The following is a 13919-nucleotide window of genomic DNA, read 5'->3' on the forward strand; positions in this document are numbered from 1 at the left end:
AAACAAAAAAACAATGGATGCTTATAGCTTGAACACTTTTGATCATTGATCTACTCAATCATAGCTGACCTAGGGCTAAACAACATTATATGAACAAAACATGATGGCCTTAGTTTTGGGGGATACAAAAGGCATTGTGTTTATTGACTATCTTCAAAAAAGCCATAACATCAATGAAGGGTACTGTGCCAACTTGCTGAGGCAGTTACAAAAAGCTATCAAGACCAAATGCCTAGGAAAACTGATGAAAGGTGTCTTGTTTCATGAGATCAATGCTCCCACACACAAGTCCTTCATCTCAATAGCTACTGTGCATGACTGTGGCTTTGAACAGGTTGATCACCCAGTCTATTCTCCTGATTTCACCCCATCTGACTATCATCTGTTCCTCAACATGAAAAAACATTTTGCTGGGAACTAGTACCACAGTGATGATGATGTCATATCTGCTATTGACAATTTTTTTGACCAACAAGATGAAAGATTCTTCACCAGTGGGATCCAAGCACTGCAACACCAGTGGAAGAAATGTGTGGGCTGCAAGGAAGACTATGTTGGAAAATAAACCTCATTTGCTCACATTCCATGAGACTATCTTGATCAGCTGATGAACTTTTCAGTCGACCCTTGTAGATATGTTGTTTGCTACACAGTCATAGATTTGATCCTACTGTGTGGCATCTTGGGTGGTAAGTACTTTTTACCATAATGTCAAGTCAACCCAAGCCATGTGAGTGAAACTGGTTAGACAGAAACAGTGTGAAAGCCTATCAGATAGATTACGCTTGTAAATCAAAGGACCAACCATATTACATATAATGTCATACTGATTTAGTCTGAGAATCACATTAACAGTACATGTCTGTAGACATCATCATTGTCACCATTTAACATCCATTGTCCATGCTGGTATGAGTTGGATGGTTTGACCAGAGCTGGCAGGTGGGAGAGCTGCACCAGACTCCAGTATGATTTGACAAGGTTTCTACAGCCGGATGCCCTTCCTAGTGCCAACCACTTTACAGAGAGTGCTGGGTGCACTTTTATGTGACACTGGTGGCATGAGCCCTTTTTACATGTTACCAGCACAGAACTCTTGCAAACCAATCCGCTTCATGGGGGGGGGGTCTCCCCACTTCTACTGTGGAGTATGGGTCTTCTTGAGTATAGCAAGGCACCACACATTTCAGCCTCTGTTATCTCATCTGAAAGGTTAGGAAATCCATCAGTTATATATATATATAGAATAAAAAAAGTTGCAAACTTCCATACAAGTATTGGCCTTTGTTTTCAGTCTTATATGAAAACATATTCAGACATGGGAAAATATTACTTTTCTTGGAAACATGAGGGTTGGTGGTAAGAAGGACATCTGGCTGTTGAAAATTTGCCTCAGCAAATTCCATTTGATTCATGCAAGTGTAGAAAAGTAGATATTAAAATGAGCATCGCCTTGCTACCAGTGTCACCTTACTGGCACATGTGCCAGTGTGCAGGTGACGAGTAAAAAAAAAACACGATTTTCCGTGACTGTTGCCTGTACCGCCTGACTGGCCCGCGTACTGGTATCACATCAAAGCACCCACTACACTCTCGGAGTGGTTGGCATTAAGAAGGGCATCCAGCTGTAGAAACTCTGCCAAATCAAGATTGGAGCCTGGTGCAGCCATTTGGTTTGCCAGTCCCCCGTCAAATCGTCCAACCCATGCTAGCATGGAAAGTGGACATTAAACGATGATGATGATGATGATGAATCTAAGTATGCATTGGATAGACTAAGGAATTAAATATCAAGGTTCACTATTTTACCCTACTTGCCAAGAGCTGTCAATAATACAAATGATTTTTTAATGCTTGTTATAGGGTTAATTTCAATGAATTAAACATTCTTTTTGGCTCATTATATTATGCTAGTCCATTACTCAATTATAAGAAGTAGGTTCATGGTTTTTTGACACTTTATTATTATTTTCTATACTTGCAAAAGTGAATTGCTTTATTTATTCATGCAGCTGTTTTTACAGGTGACTTCACATAACACTGTTATTCATTTAAATACTAGCTGGAACCATGAAAAATTCACGGAAAACATAAAAAATGTAAGCATCTGTAAGCAGTGTACTGGTACCATGAGAAATGTTTGTATATTATGACAGTCTATCTTTACGTTCTAAGTTCAAATTCTGCCGAGATCAACTTTGCCTTTCGTCCTTTTGGGGTCAATAAATTAAGTACCAGTTATGTACTTGGGTCAATCTAATCAACTGACACCCTCCCCACAAAAATTTCAGGCTTAGAAAAGTATATTATGACAGTTACAGAATATAGAAAGTAATGTAACACCAATGACTATATAATCCAACCAAAATATCTGTTACTTAAATGTACACAGAATTACTATTTAACCTTAAAATACATCGTACATATTCAAAGAACCCTAATGTACAAATTTAAATGCAAAAGAACGAAATATTAAATGGAAAGTTTGGTAATTACGTTTATTCCCACCACACGACACTTATTATTGCAAACATATTTTAACTAACCTAAACTATGCACACACACAAATACATTCATATATAGGCACAGGAGTGGCTGTGTGGTAAGTAGCTTGCTAACCAACCACATGGTTCCGGGTTCAGTCCCACTGCGTGGCATCTTGGGCAAATGTCTTCTGCTATAGCCCCGGGCCGACCAATGCCTTGTGAGTGGATTTGGTAGACGGAAACTGAAAGAAGCCTGTCGTATATATGTATATATATATATGCGTGTGTGTGTGTTTGTGTGTCTGTGTTTGTCCCCCTGGCATTGCTTGACAACCGATGCTGGTGTGTTTATGTCCCCGTCACTTAGCGGTTCGGCAAAAAGAGACCGATAGAATAAGTACTGGGCTTACAAAAAGAATAAGTCCCGGGGTCGATTTGCTCGACTAAAGGCGGTGCTCCAGCAGTCAAATGACTGAAAAGAGTAAAAGAAAAAAAAGAGTATATATGTCTTGAGTTGTAGCTGTAATTCAAAGGGGCCAGCCTTATATTCTGTGTGAGGCTGAATCTCCCTGAGAACCATGTTAATGTTATGCATGTCTATGGAGTACTCAGCCATTTGTGAGTTAATTTTATCCTCATGTGGTAATGAAAAGTGAAACTGACATCCAATATTTGCTGTGTGTATGTATCTATGTATGAACTTTTCTTTGGATTTATGTATCTACTGTCTCTCTCTCTTTCTCTTTCACTTCCTTTGTGTCCCTCTTCTCTTCCGCTTTTGATTTAACAATGTGTATATGTATCTATGTATCTACTTCTCTTGCAATGTGATAAACATTTAAAAACACAAAACAAACACCGTCACGACTCATTGTCTCTTTCGCACTTGCTCTTTCTTTCTCTCACTCTCTTTCTCTCTTATGTCCTCTCTGAAACATTTAAAAGCACAAAACAGTCACTACTGTCTCTTTCACTCTCTTTCTCTCTTTCTCTCTCATTCACTCTCCCTTTCTCACCCAAACGCACACACTCTCTCTCTTACTTCCTCTCTGTCCTCCCCTCTCTCTCTCTCTCTTACTTCCTCTCTCGCTCTCTCTCTCTTACTTCCTCTCTATCTCTCTCTTAATTCCTCTCTGTCCTCCTCTCTCTCTCTTACTTCCTCTCTGTCCTCCTCTCTCTCTCGCTTTGCCACTTCTTTGAAGTAAGTGGGACACACACAACAGGTATGTATAAAAAAAAAAGTTAGTGTATTAATATTAATGATACAGGAATAGAGTTACTTTTCTGTTTAACCAGAGAAATTGAAGCAAACAAGTTTGTTCAAGAATATAACAAATATGAATAATGAAATCTGAACTAAATTCTCTTTGTTATCGAATGTTCATTATACTCAGCTCAACACAAGCCTAATTTCTGGGCTACATTAAAAAAATACTTTTTCTTTCTAAAGAAAGGTTTGTTTGAAATGTCACTACTTTTATCGCCTCATGACATCCAAGTGAATCTAATTTTGAAAACTTTACTAAATGGTGTTCACCTTGGAAAGACTTCCTCCCGTCCTTCCCCCATTTTCTCGCAATTTTTTTTTTTTGGACAAAAACCCACGTTTTCGGATACAGAGATTCTGGAAAACTGCCAAAAATTGGAATTTTGATTTTTCTCCCTTACTCCCCACCCCCAATTCTTCATTTCTTTCACTTATTTCCATAAACCTAACCCTAAAACCCAACCCTAACCCTGACTCTAAAACCCTAACCCAAAGTTGAAAACATTTTGGAAATTTTTTTTTCAGAATCATAATCTCAGTATTTTTCTGCATATTTTGACAAAAAAAAATTTGTGAAAAAAAAATTTTACAAAAATTTTTGGAAATTTTTTTCAGAACCATATTCTCCGTATTTTTTGGCATATTTTAAAAAAAATGTGAAAAAAATTGAAAATGAAGAATTGGGGAGGGGGAGTTATGTAAAAATGCCGATTTTTGACAATATTTTTGCAGATTCATATTCTCCATAGCCGAAAACAGGGTGGGGTGTAGAAAAAGAATTAAATTTTTAAAAAAGGGGTGTTTTGGCAGGGTACAAAAGGAAGTTTTGCCTTTGAAATACAGGTACAACAGAAACAGGAAGAAAGAGTGAGAGAAAGTTGTGGTAAAAGACTAGAGCAGGGTTCACCACCACCCCCTGCCAGGGCCTCGTGGAGCTTCAGGTGTTTTCGCTCAATAAACACTCACAACGCCCGGTCTGGGAATTGAAACCGCGATCCTACGACTGCGAGTTTGCTACCCTAACCACTGGGCCATTGTGCCTCCACAGGGGCCGAACAACATCATACACTTCTTTTTTCTTGATATGTAACTTAAGGTGACATATGTTTTAGTAATGTCAAGAGCTAAAGCAATATTGGATATATAAACAGCTAGAGACCATACTGTTTCTTTTGTAAGACGTGAAAAAGAAGCAAATAAGTAAGTTTGAAATTTCATAAAACCATAGTTTCTAATTGAGGTACATGGCTAGCTGTTTTATGGAGAGGGACATAATCAATACCATCAACCCTAGTATTAAACTGATACTTTACTTTATCAATCCGGGAGAGATGGAAAAATATTTGAATTTAGAACGTAAAGAAACAGAAGATATACCATAAAGCATGACTTTCCGACATCCTAACAATTTTGCCAATACCAAGAATTTAAAGTTTGGTATTTGCATATATCCTTTACTTTTGTCTGTGTGTGTGTATGTGCACACACACTCTCTCTCTCACACACACAATAGAAAAATATTAGCTAGAAGCAAGCTACTATGCCTGGTAGTTGTCAACCCAAAGAGGGTTCCACATTTTTTAGTCCAGTAATTGCTACCTTATCCATAGTTCCCCTTAGCTTGTGAGAGGCATGCATGTCATGTACAGAAGTGCAGTCAGCAAGGTAAGACTTAGCAATAAGTTCAATGACAAATCTAGCATGCAGGTAGAAGTCCATCAGAGCTCAATCCTTAGTCTTTTCCTGTTTTTAATAGTCTCCCAAGCTGTAGCAGAGGTATTTAAAACTAGCAAATCATGAGAACTCCTGTATATTGATGACTTAGTTTTAAGAGCTGAATCTAGAGAAGAATTTCAAACATGGAGGCAAAACCTTGAATTGAAAAATCTCAAAGTAAACTTAGTGAGGACTGAAGTTTTAGTAAGTAGGAAAGAAGACAGACCCCTGTCACTCAGGGTAATAACTATATTTGATATGCAGGAAAAGAGTTGAAAGAAATTCTATACTGTGTAACCAGTAAAAACAGTAGACACACAAGTAAGTAGAGAGATCATAAGCATATTGGTAGAGAAGGTAGACTTTAAATGTGCCAGGTGCACCAGAATAGTTATTAACTGGAGTACACATGTAATATATTTCTTTGAATGCTCAGAACTTTTGTCTCTTAGGTGATGTTTCAAATGCAGAGTATAGCAATCAGATTGAAGTACAGACACCAGAATAAAGTATAGTTGCAAGAATAAATATAGTAACCAAAAGTATAGTGGTTAGAACAAGACAAGAAGAAATCAAAGAGAGGGCAACATAAGGTTTTTCGCTCAAAGTGAAGGGCATATTGAATGATGCTTGTGTACAATGTTAGATACTGCATGCTAGTGACATGTGAACATTAAATGTAGATGAGTTCAAAGAAATCAAATGAACATGCTCTGCCGGTTGCGTAATATTAGTGTGCCTGGCAGAAACGTTAGCACGCCGGGCGAAATGCTTAGCGGTATTTCGTCTGCCATTACGTTCTGCGTTCAAATTCCGCCGAGGTCGACTTTGCCTTTCATCCTTTCGGGGTCGATTAAATAAGTACCAGTTACGCACTGGAGTCGATGTAATCGACTTAATCCGTTTGTCCCCTCTGTGTGTAGCCCCTTGTGAGTAGTAAAGAAATAGGTATTTTGTCTGCCGCTACGTTCTGAGTTCAAATTCCGTCGAGGTCGACTTTGCCTTTCATCCTTTCGGAGTCGATAAACTAAGTACCAGTTGCGTACTGAGTCGATCTAATCGACTTCCCCGTCCCCAAAATTTCGGGCTTTGAGCCTAGAGTAGAAAAAAATATTAGTGTGCCTGAATGACAAAGCTCATTAGGGAACAGTTGTATATAAGATTCAGATGTGGTGAGTATGAGAGAAGACAGCTGGTATGAGTTTGAAATGTGTCTAGAGAAATGTTGAGCATGTGAAGTGGATAGAACATATAGAAAGACATCTAAAAATCGACAGAAAAGTATTTAGCTCTGCACGTTATTACTTTGGTTAAATGCAGGAAATTACAAAACATGATACAAAGAATATGTAGGATTTTAAAAATGTCTTTGACACTATTGATTTATAAAATATTTATTCAAAGGAATTCTTAAAAAAACCCCAATAATATAACTTACAAAAATCGAAGTTTTCTATGGCTTTTTTCAGTCCATGGAAGAGCTTCATTCACAATTTAGTGATTATTTTTTTGTTTTCATCATGAACGACTATAATACGTAGTCATAACAACCATTATGGGCGTTAATCACCAGTTATTTGCTTTCAAATGTCAAAGCGACAAGTTGCAATGATTTACAGGGAAAATTCCAAAAATGCAGCTATTTGTTAAAAGATAACCCTAATTTCAGATTAGTGCGTTCTCCCCACCTCCCCACAAAATATCAGTTATCTTAAAACGATTTCGATTTTCTTCGCTAATTGACGGTGTCACTTGCGATTTATTCCCGCCACAGCTGGAATTCATGTAAATTTATGATCGAATTAGATTATTTAGCAAGTTGATTATTAAACTGTGTTTTATGTGTTATAAATAAAGACATTGTATTTTGTATTAGATTATTTGTAGTCTTTTTTTAATTGTCATGTAAACACGGCGTTTCGTCCGACCCAAAAAGTTTTTAATTTTCAGAATATGTCTCCGTCCGAAGTTTGTCCGATCATAGAAGCAACATCAAGCCTGGTTAGTACTTAGGAAATACAATACCCGCGTGAACTTATTTTCTGCTCCTACCTTAGAAAGAAGAGAAGTTGGACCAATATTTATAAGTGGCTAAATAAAATAAACTTGTGTACTCTTTTTGTCAATGTAAACCGTCACAGGTTTCCACGGACTTGCTTCGTCCCACCCCACTTTTAATCCTAAGAAATGATTTATTCTTATTTACAGAGTCCCGGAGGCAAGAAAAGTTAAGGGTCGACAGGAAAATTACACAGTAACAAATAAGCGTCGAAGGTGTTATGTGGTCGCTAGATTTGTTAGGAAAATCTCACTCCATTCACGCTATAATATCCTTTTTAACCCTTTCATTACCAATCCGGCTGAAACCGGCTCTGGCTCTGAGTACAAATGTCTTGTTTTCATAAGTTTGTAATTGAAATCTCCCACCAAACCTTAGTCACAATTTATGTTCCTAACACTAGCTTAATGATAACTAAGTTATTTTATTAAATTCTTTGTTAAATTTAAAGTAATTGAATGAAACAGAACATCTCAAAATAAATATAGTAACAAAAAGGCGTTTTTTCGAATTTACATGAAAAGAGGGGTGGATATGCAGGATTTACATTATACCTGAGTAAAAGAGGGGTGGATACGCAGCTAGAATACTTTCGATCTTACCTCTGCCCTATTAGAGTTGACTTGGAGTTAATCAATTTTAACAGGGCGAATTTTTACTATTAGATAACAAGGGTTGGATGGTTTTACCAGCTTATTGCTATACGATACCCACCCCATAAAGTGAGCATTGGGCAGTCAGGCTATCCGCGATGTTTCAAACAAATCTTTTTTACAAGCTAACGTGAAAGGTTCTACATGTAGTGGTCTTTCGAGCGGCTAGAAATAGCAGCCAACTCTTTCTCTGAGCATACCCTTATTGAATGAAAAAATATATATAGTGATCTTATGCTGGCGGCATTTTAATTTTGCTGTTGTCACATGTGTTATCTTAACCAATGAGAAATCTCAGCTCACAGACCAATGACACACTTTTCTTTTTGCTGGATCAGCAAAATCACGTGGTCATTTTAGATTCACCGACGTCACTGGCGTTATTTTAGATAATCAGACATTCTAACCAAAAATATATATTTCTTTACTACCCACAAGGGGCTAAACATAGAGGGGACAAAGGGATTAAGTCGATTACATCGACCTCAGTGCGAAACTGGTACTTTATTTATCGACCCCGGAAGGATGAAAGGAAAAGTCGACCTCGATAACTGATAGCCTTGCAGAGTTGTTTTGACAGTTTAATGCAAGTGGTTGCAGAGTTTTTTCTTTTAGACATTTTCACAAACATCCGATTTACGTAAACTTTTCCCTCGTTGGAAATTAACATTTGAAATTTCCTATGCCTCAATTCTGTCGTAGTTTAAATGGAATTGTCAAACCACATGCTGTGTAATTATTACTGGATTTTTAAAACAACATCCATTAAGATTTAATTTTGTCTAAATTTAGGAAATCAAAAGACAAATTATCTACAACCAAGTTTTGTCAGTTTCTTAAAAATACTTTAAAATACAGACTAGATCACGTGTCCATTTGCCGCTAAATTGTTGCGTTTTAAAGCCAGCTTTTTATTGAAAAAAATGGTTTTCAGTTTGCTTCTGACAACGAAGTTGATAGTAGATTCAGTGGCTCAACAGATGTTGAATGGATTTTAACATGAAGATCTTTATATTAATGGGGGGAAAAGTATTTGAGTTGGCGTGACAGAGAAATGATAAGTTGGAAAAAATAGCGGTCCCTTTAAGAATACCATCTTTTATTACAGTATATGCCATGCAAATGTTTCGCAGTCCAGGAAGATAAAATGTTGAATGCGTTACTCGAAGCAAAAGAGATGCGCTGAAATAACAATTTCACGTTGCAAGGCTCAATCTCTAAGATGCTCAGGACTCCAAACGTTTCCACCGCTACATATTGCCACTGGAGAAGGTACCAACGTATGTCGCATTGCAACGAGAAGTTTGTGATGCTGTCCGGTATTTTACGTCTTTTGTAACCCAGCTACCAACAATTATCCTCAGCCCGAACATATATTTCTTTCGTCTTTTACCATTGCAATAAGGAAAGCATCACGCTGACTGGTCGATTGATAGACAGATCACGTGAAACTATGGTGATTCACTCGTGGTGTTTGACCGAGTATCTAGTAGTTAGGTTTCCAAACACTGCTAGTGGGATAAATAATGTACAGAGTATCAAGGATCACTTTATATAATGAGGCAGTCTTTTTAAGAGAGGAAAATATCATTTGTAGGTAGCCTCCTGTTTGGCTCATAAGCACACTCATTCTCTAAAAACAGTAGGTAGATTTCTAAAGAGGATCTGTTTCAGTAAATCTCATATGGTTCATCACTGTATAATATATATTTCTTTACTACCCACAAGGGGCTAAACACAGAGGGGACAAACAAGGACAGACAAAGGGATTAAGTCGATTACATCAACCCCAGTGCGTAACTGGTACTTAATTTATTGACCCCGGAAGGATGAAAGGCAAAGTCGATCTCGGCGGAATTTGAACTCGGAACGTAACGACAGACGAAATACGGCTACGCATTTCGCCCGGCGTGCTAACGTTTCTGCCAGCTCGGTATAATATAACCGGAATAACAGCTCTGTGGATCACACCAAGCAGTTCAGCTACCGATCTATTGATTTGTGAATTTATATAAGACAACTGTTATATGCGGGAAAATTGGCTATTTGCTGAGTCTAACACACCGCTAGAAAGAGCAGGTTGCCTGCCTTTACTCAAGAACAGGGTATGGCGAGGGAAGTTGAGTAGTGGACATGGTTGAAAGATTTGAGGATAGCTTTTCATTGTAAATCAAACTCTCAATTGCTTCAAGTCCTGCTCCAGGGTAAGAAGGCAACTGCTGTCATTCAGTGAATTTACTGAAAGATGTATGAAAGTGATAAAAATAGCCCGTGTGATTGGCCAACTTCCAGCTTATACCTGAACGTGGGGGAAACCAGCTGGGATAGAGCCCTTGACCTTGGTATTCAGGTTAATTTTGAATCTGTGTGTTCTTGGTTTGGCCGTAAGTGTCCGTACTTAATTCGTTTTATATACTCTTGTTCTTCAAGTTTTTTATTTTTTCATTAGCAATTCTATAAAAATCGATGATAATTTGCAATAGATAAGAGAGCAAATGAAAGTACAAGATATATTTAAACATACTGAGAAACTGGAGACAGGATAGGGATGTGAACAGAACAAATGATAAGTTATGAACAAAGCAGTGTATATAATGGACACGAGAGAGAGAGAGAGGAGGGAGGCTCACGCAGTCGGGGAAGGTGAAAGACAAGATCATCATCATCATCATCTTTTAACGTCTGTTTTCCATGCTAGCATGGGTTGGACGATTTGACTGAGGGTTGGCGAACCAGATGGCTGCACCAGGCTCCAATCTTGATTTGGCAGAGTTTCTACAGCTGGATGCCCTTCCTAACGCCAACCACTCCGAAAATGTAGTGGGTGCTTTTACGTGCCACCGGCGCGGGGGCCAGCCAGGCGGTACTGGCAACGACCTCGCTCGAATCTTTTTACACAGGTGCCAGTAAGACGATGCTGGTAACGATCACGCTCAGATGGTGCCTTTTACGTGCCACCGGCACAGAAGCCAGTTAGCTGCGCTGGCAACGATCACATTCGGATGGTGCTCTTAGCACCCTACTAGCATGGGGCTCGAGTGCCAGTAAAGCGACGCTGGTAACGATCACACTCGAATGGTGCCTTTCATGTGTCACTGGCACGGAAGCCAGTTAGCCACTCTGTCAACGATCACACTCGTATGGTGCTCTTTGCACCCCGCTAGCACGGATGCCATTCATCGAGAGATGAAATCAATAAGTTTTTCGGCTTACGTGGAAGAAATGTTGGATTTAAACATAAATTAAACAAGCAAGCCCTTAAGGCCACACAATCTATGGGAATCTGAAAATAATTAAATGTATCTACGTTTTCAATTTTTGTGAGATCTTCTGGTTTAATTTTGTAAGCTTTAAATAGATTAAGGGTTCGCCCAATCTAAATTAGGCATTGGGCACAGGATAGGACACCAGTGTGGAGTGCTCTTCGCATTGCAAAGGGCAGATTATAGCCGAATATTATTATTAAAACAATCTCGCCGAGAGTGACTTTGAATTTTATCCCTCCAGGGTGGATAAAATGCCAGTCAAAAATTGGGATAGAAGGTATTATGTCAGGTATTTTTCAATGTCGTTGTTATTATTATTATTATTATTATTCAGGTCTCTGCCTGGAATCGAACTCGGAATCTTGGGTTTAGTAGCCTGCGCTCTTAACCACTACGCCATATGCCCACGGTCATATGAATAAGCATTTTATGTTTCTTTGTTTTCTGGAAACTCGTCGCGTACCAGCAGCTGATGGTTCACGGACCACCACTTTGAGTAGCACTGATGATAACACTTCCAGTCAGTTGAGATCACAAGCCATGAGAGTTATTATTATTATCAATAATATTAATATGCTAACTTTTTTGTTTTTGTACGAACCTGATGTGTGCATCACACTTCAAAGAAGTAGCAAAGCGAGGGAGAGGAAGTAAGAGAGTGTGAGAGAGAGAAAGAGAGGGAGTGAGAGACAGAGTGAAAGTGACAGCGTGAGTTTTGTGTTTTTAAATGTTTATCAGATCGCAAGAGAAGTAGATACACATATACATTGTTAAATCAAAAGTGGGAGAGAAATGGACACAAAGTGTAAGAGAAAATGAGAAAGACAGTTCATACATAGATACATAGACACAGCAAATATTGGATGTCAATTTCACTTTTCATTACCACACGAAGATAAAATTAACTCACAAATGGCTGAGTACTCCACAGACATGCATTAATGTTGTTCTCAGGGAGATTCAGCCTCACAGAATATGACAAGGCTGGCCCCTTTGAATTACAGCTACAACTCGATACATATATATATATATAATATATATATATATATATATATATATATATTATATATATATATATATATGTATGTATGTATGTATTTGTGTGTGTGTGTATAGTTTAGGTTAGTTAAAACATGCTTACAATAATAAGTGTTGCGTGGTGGAAACAAACGCAATTACCAATCTTTCCTTCATAAATTAATTAATTATTTCGCTGTCGATGTTGGTGCGTTTACGTCCCTGTCATTTAGCTGTTCAACAGAAGAGACTGATAGAATAAGCTCCAGGGGTCATTTTCTTCGACTAAAGGGTAGTGCTCCAGTATGGACACTGTCAAATGACTGAAACAAGTAAAAGAATAAAAAAATACCAGAAAAACATTCCGTACCACTAAACAAAGAAGGTTCTTTGAATATGTACGATGTATTTTAAGGTTAAATTGTATTTTTGTGTAACTGATATTTTGGTTGGATTGTATAGTCATTGGTGTTACATTACTTTCTATATTCTGTAACTGTCATAATATACTTTTCTAGGCTTGAAATTTTTGTGGGGAGGGGGTCAGTTGATTAGATCGACCTAGTAAGATTTTTTTCGGGTCGAGTAGCCCATCCCGCTCAAAAGGTCCCTGAATAAGGATTGTTTAAGGATGTTGAACAAAACACCCATGTTTCCAAAGATGAATTATCCAAAGCCCAAAGAATTTCTCTCAACACATGGCTATGATGCTCCCTCACTACTTCTGCTCGTGATGAGAGATGCACATATCGACAACCACCAAGGGACGTGCTCAACTGGTTAAAGTCAAACAACTGAAAAGCAAATGTGTGTTATTGAGCAGAATATTTGCTGTAGCCCATCTTTTATACCAACACAAAACAATGTACATGATAACATTTCTAATCAGTTAAGATCAGAAGCCATGTGAGCCACTGTCTGTTACTGCATCAGGGCATTTATTATTATTATTCATCCTGTCCCATTCATCCGTCTTGTTTTAAGACGATAATGTATAATTCGTGGGTGCTTTGTCTGCGATTGCATAGAAGTCCCTTCGTTAATATAGTTAAACCCATGCCTTGTTCAAATATAAATGCAAGGGAAAAATCATTTGATTGAATAAAATGTTAATTTGCTGATGAATTCATGGATGTTTCGAGTCATACGTCTTAATAATATTTTGATGATTACTGTTGTTTAATCCTAGGTGAGGCTTAATTGAGTAAGCCAATGTATCAAAGACGGGCTAGTCATAATATGGTTTTATTTTAAAAAACGACAGGTGAAATTGAGAGAGTTGTAACTGCTCTTTCTCACAGTTAGATGGATTTATTATTTTTGTTCACACCATTCGATTTATTACAGTTTCTCTTCTCCCCGACTCTTTCGGGCACCCATGTACATTAACGCGGATAGTGTAGTGGAAAAGGTAATACCAGGGAAATCACTTTTGAGCGTGCGAGTCACGTGATA

The 13919-nt window shown here is 38.0% G+C and overlaps 1 protein-coding gene across 2 annotated transcripts in view; it reads right to left on the bottom strand.

The window, feature by feature from the left end:
* The window catches only part of LOC115212353 (UPF0728 protein-like), a 23739-nt gene extending 15460 nt beyond the window's left edge, over window positions 1-8279 (bottom strand). Inside the window, exon 1 of one of the 2 annotated variants that reach the window (XM_036503291.1) lies at window positions 8131-8279. The gene's annotated coding sequence lies outside the window, so the exon portion shown is untranslated. Of the gene's footprint in view, window positions 1-6907; window positions 7614-8130 lie in introns of those variants that run through there. The other variant, XM_029781224.2, reaches the window with a different exon arrangement.
* Between the last annotated feature and the right edge of the window lie 5640 nt (window positions 8280-13919).

The sequence above is a fragment of the Octopus sinensis genome, linkage group LG5, assembly GCF_006345805.1.
Source record: "Octopus sinensis linkage group LG5, ASM634580v1, whole genome shotgun sequence".
Taxonomy (NCBI): Eukaryota; Metazoa; Mollusca; class Cephalopoda; order Octopoda; family Octopodidae; genus Octopus; species Octopus sinensis.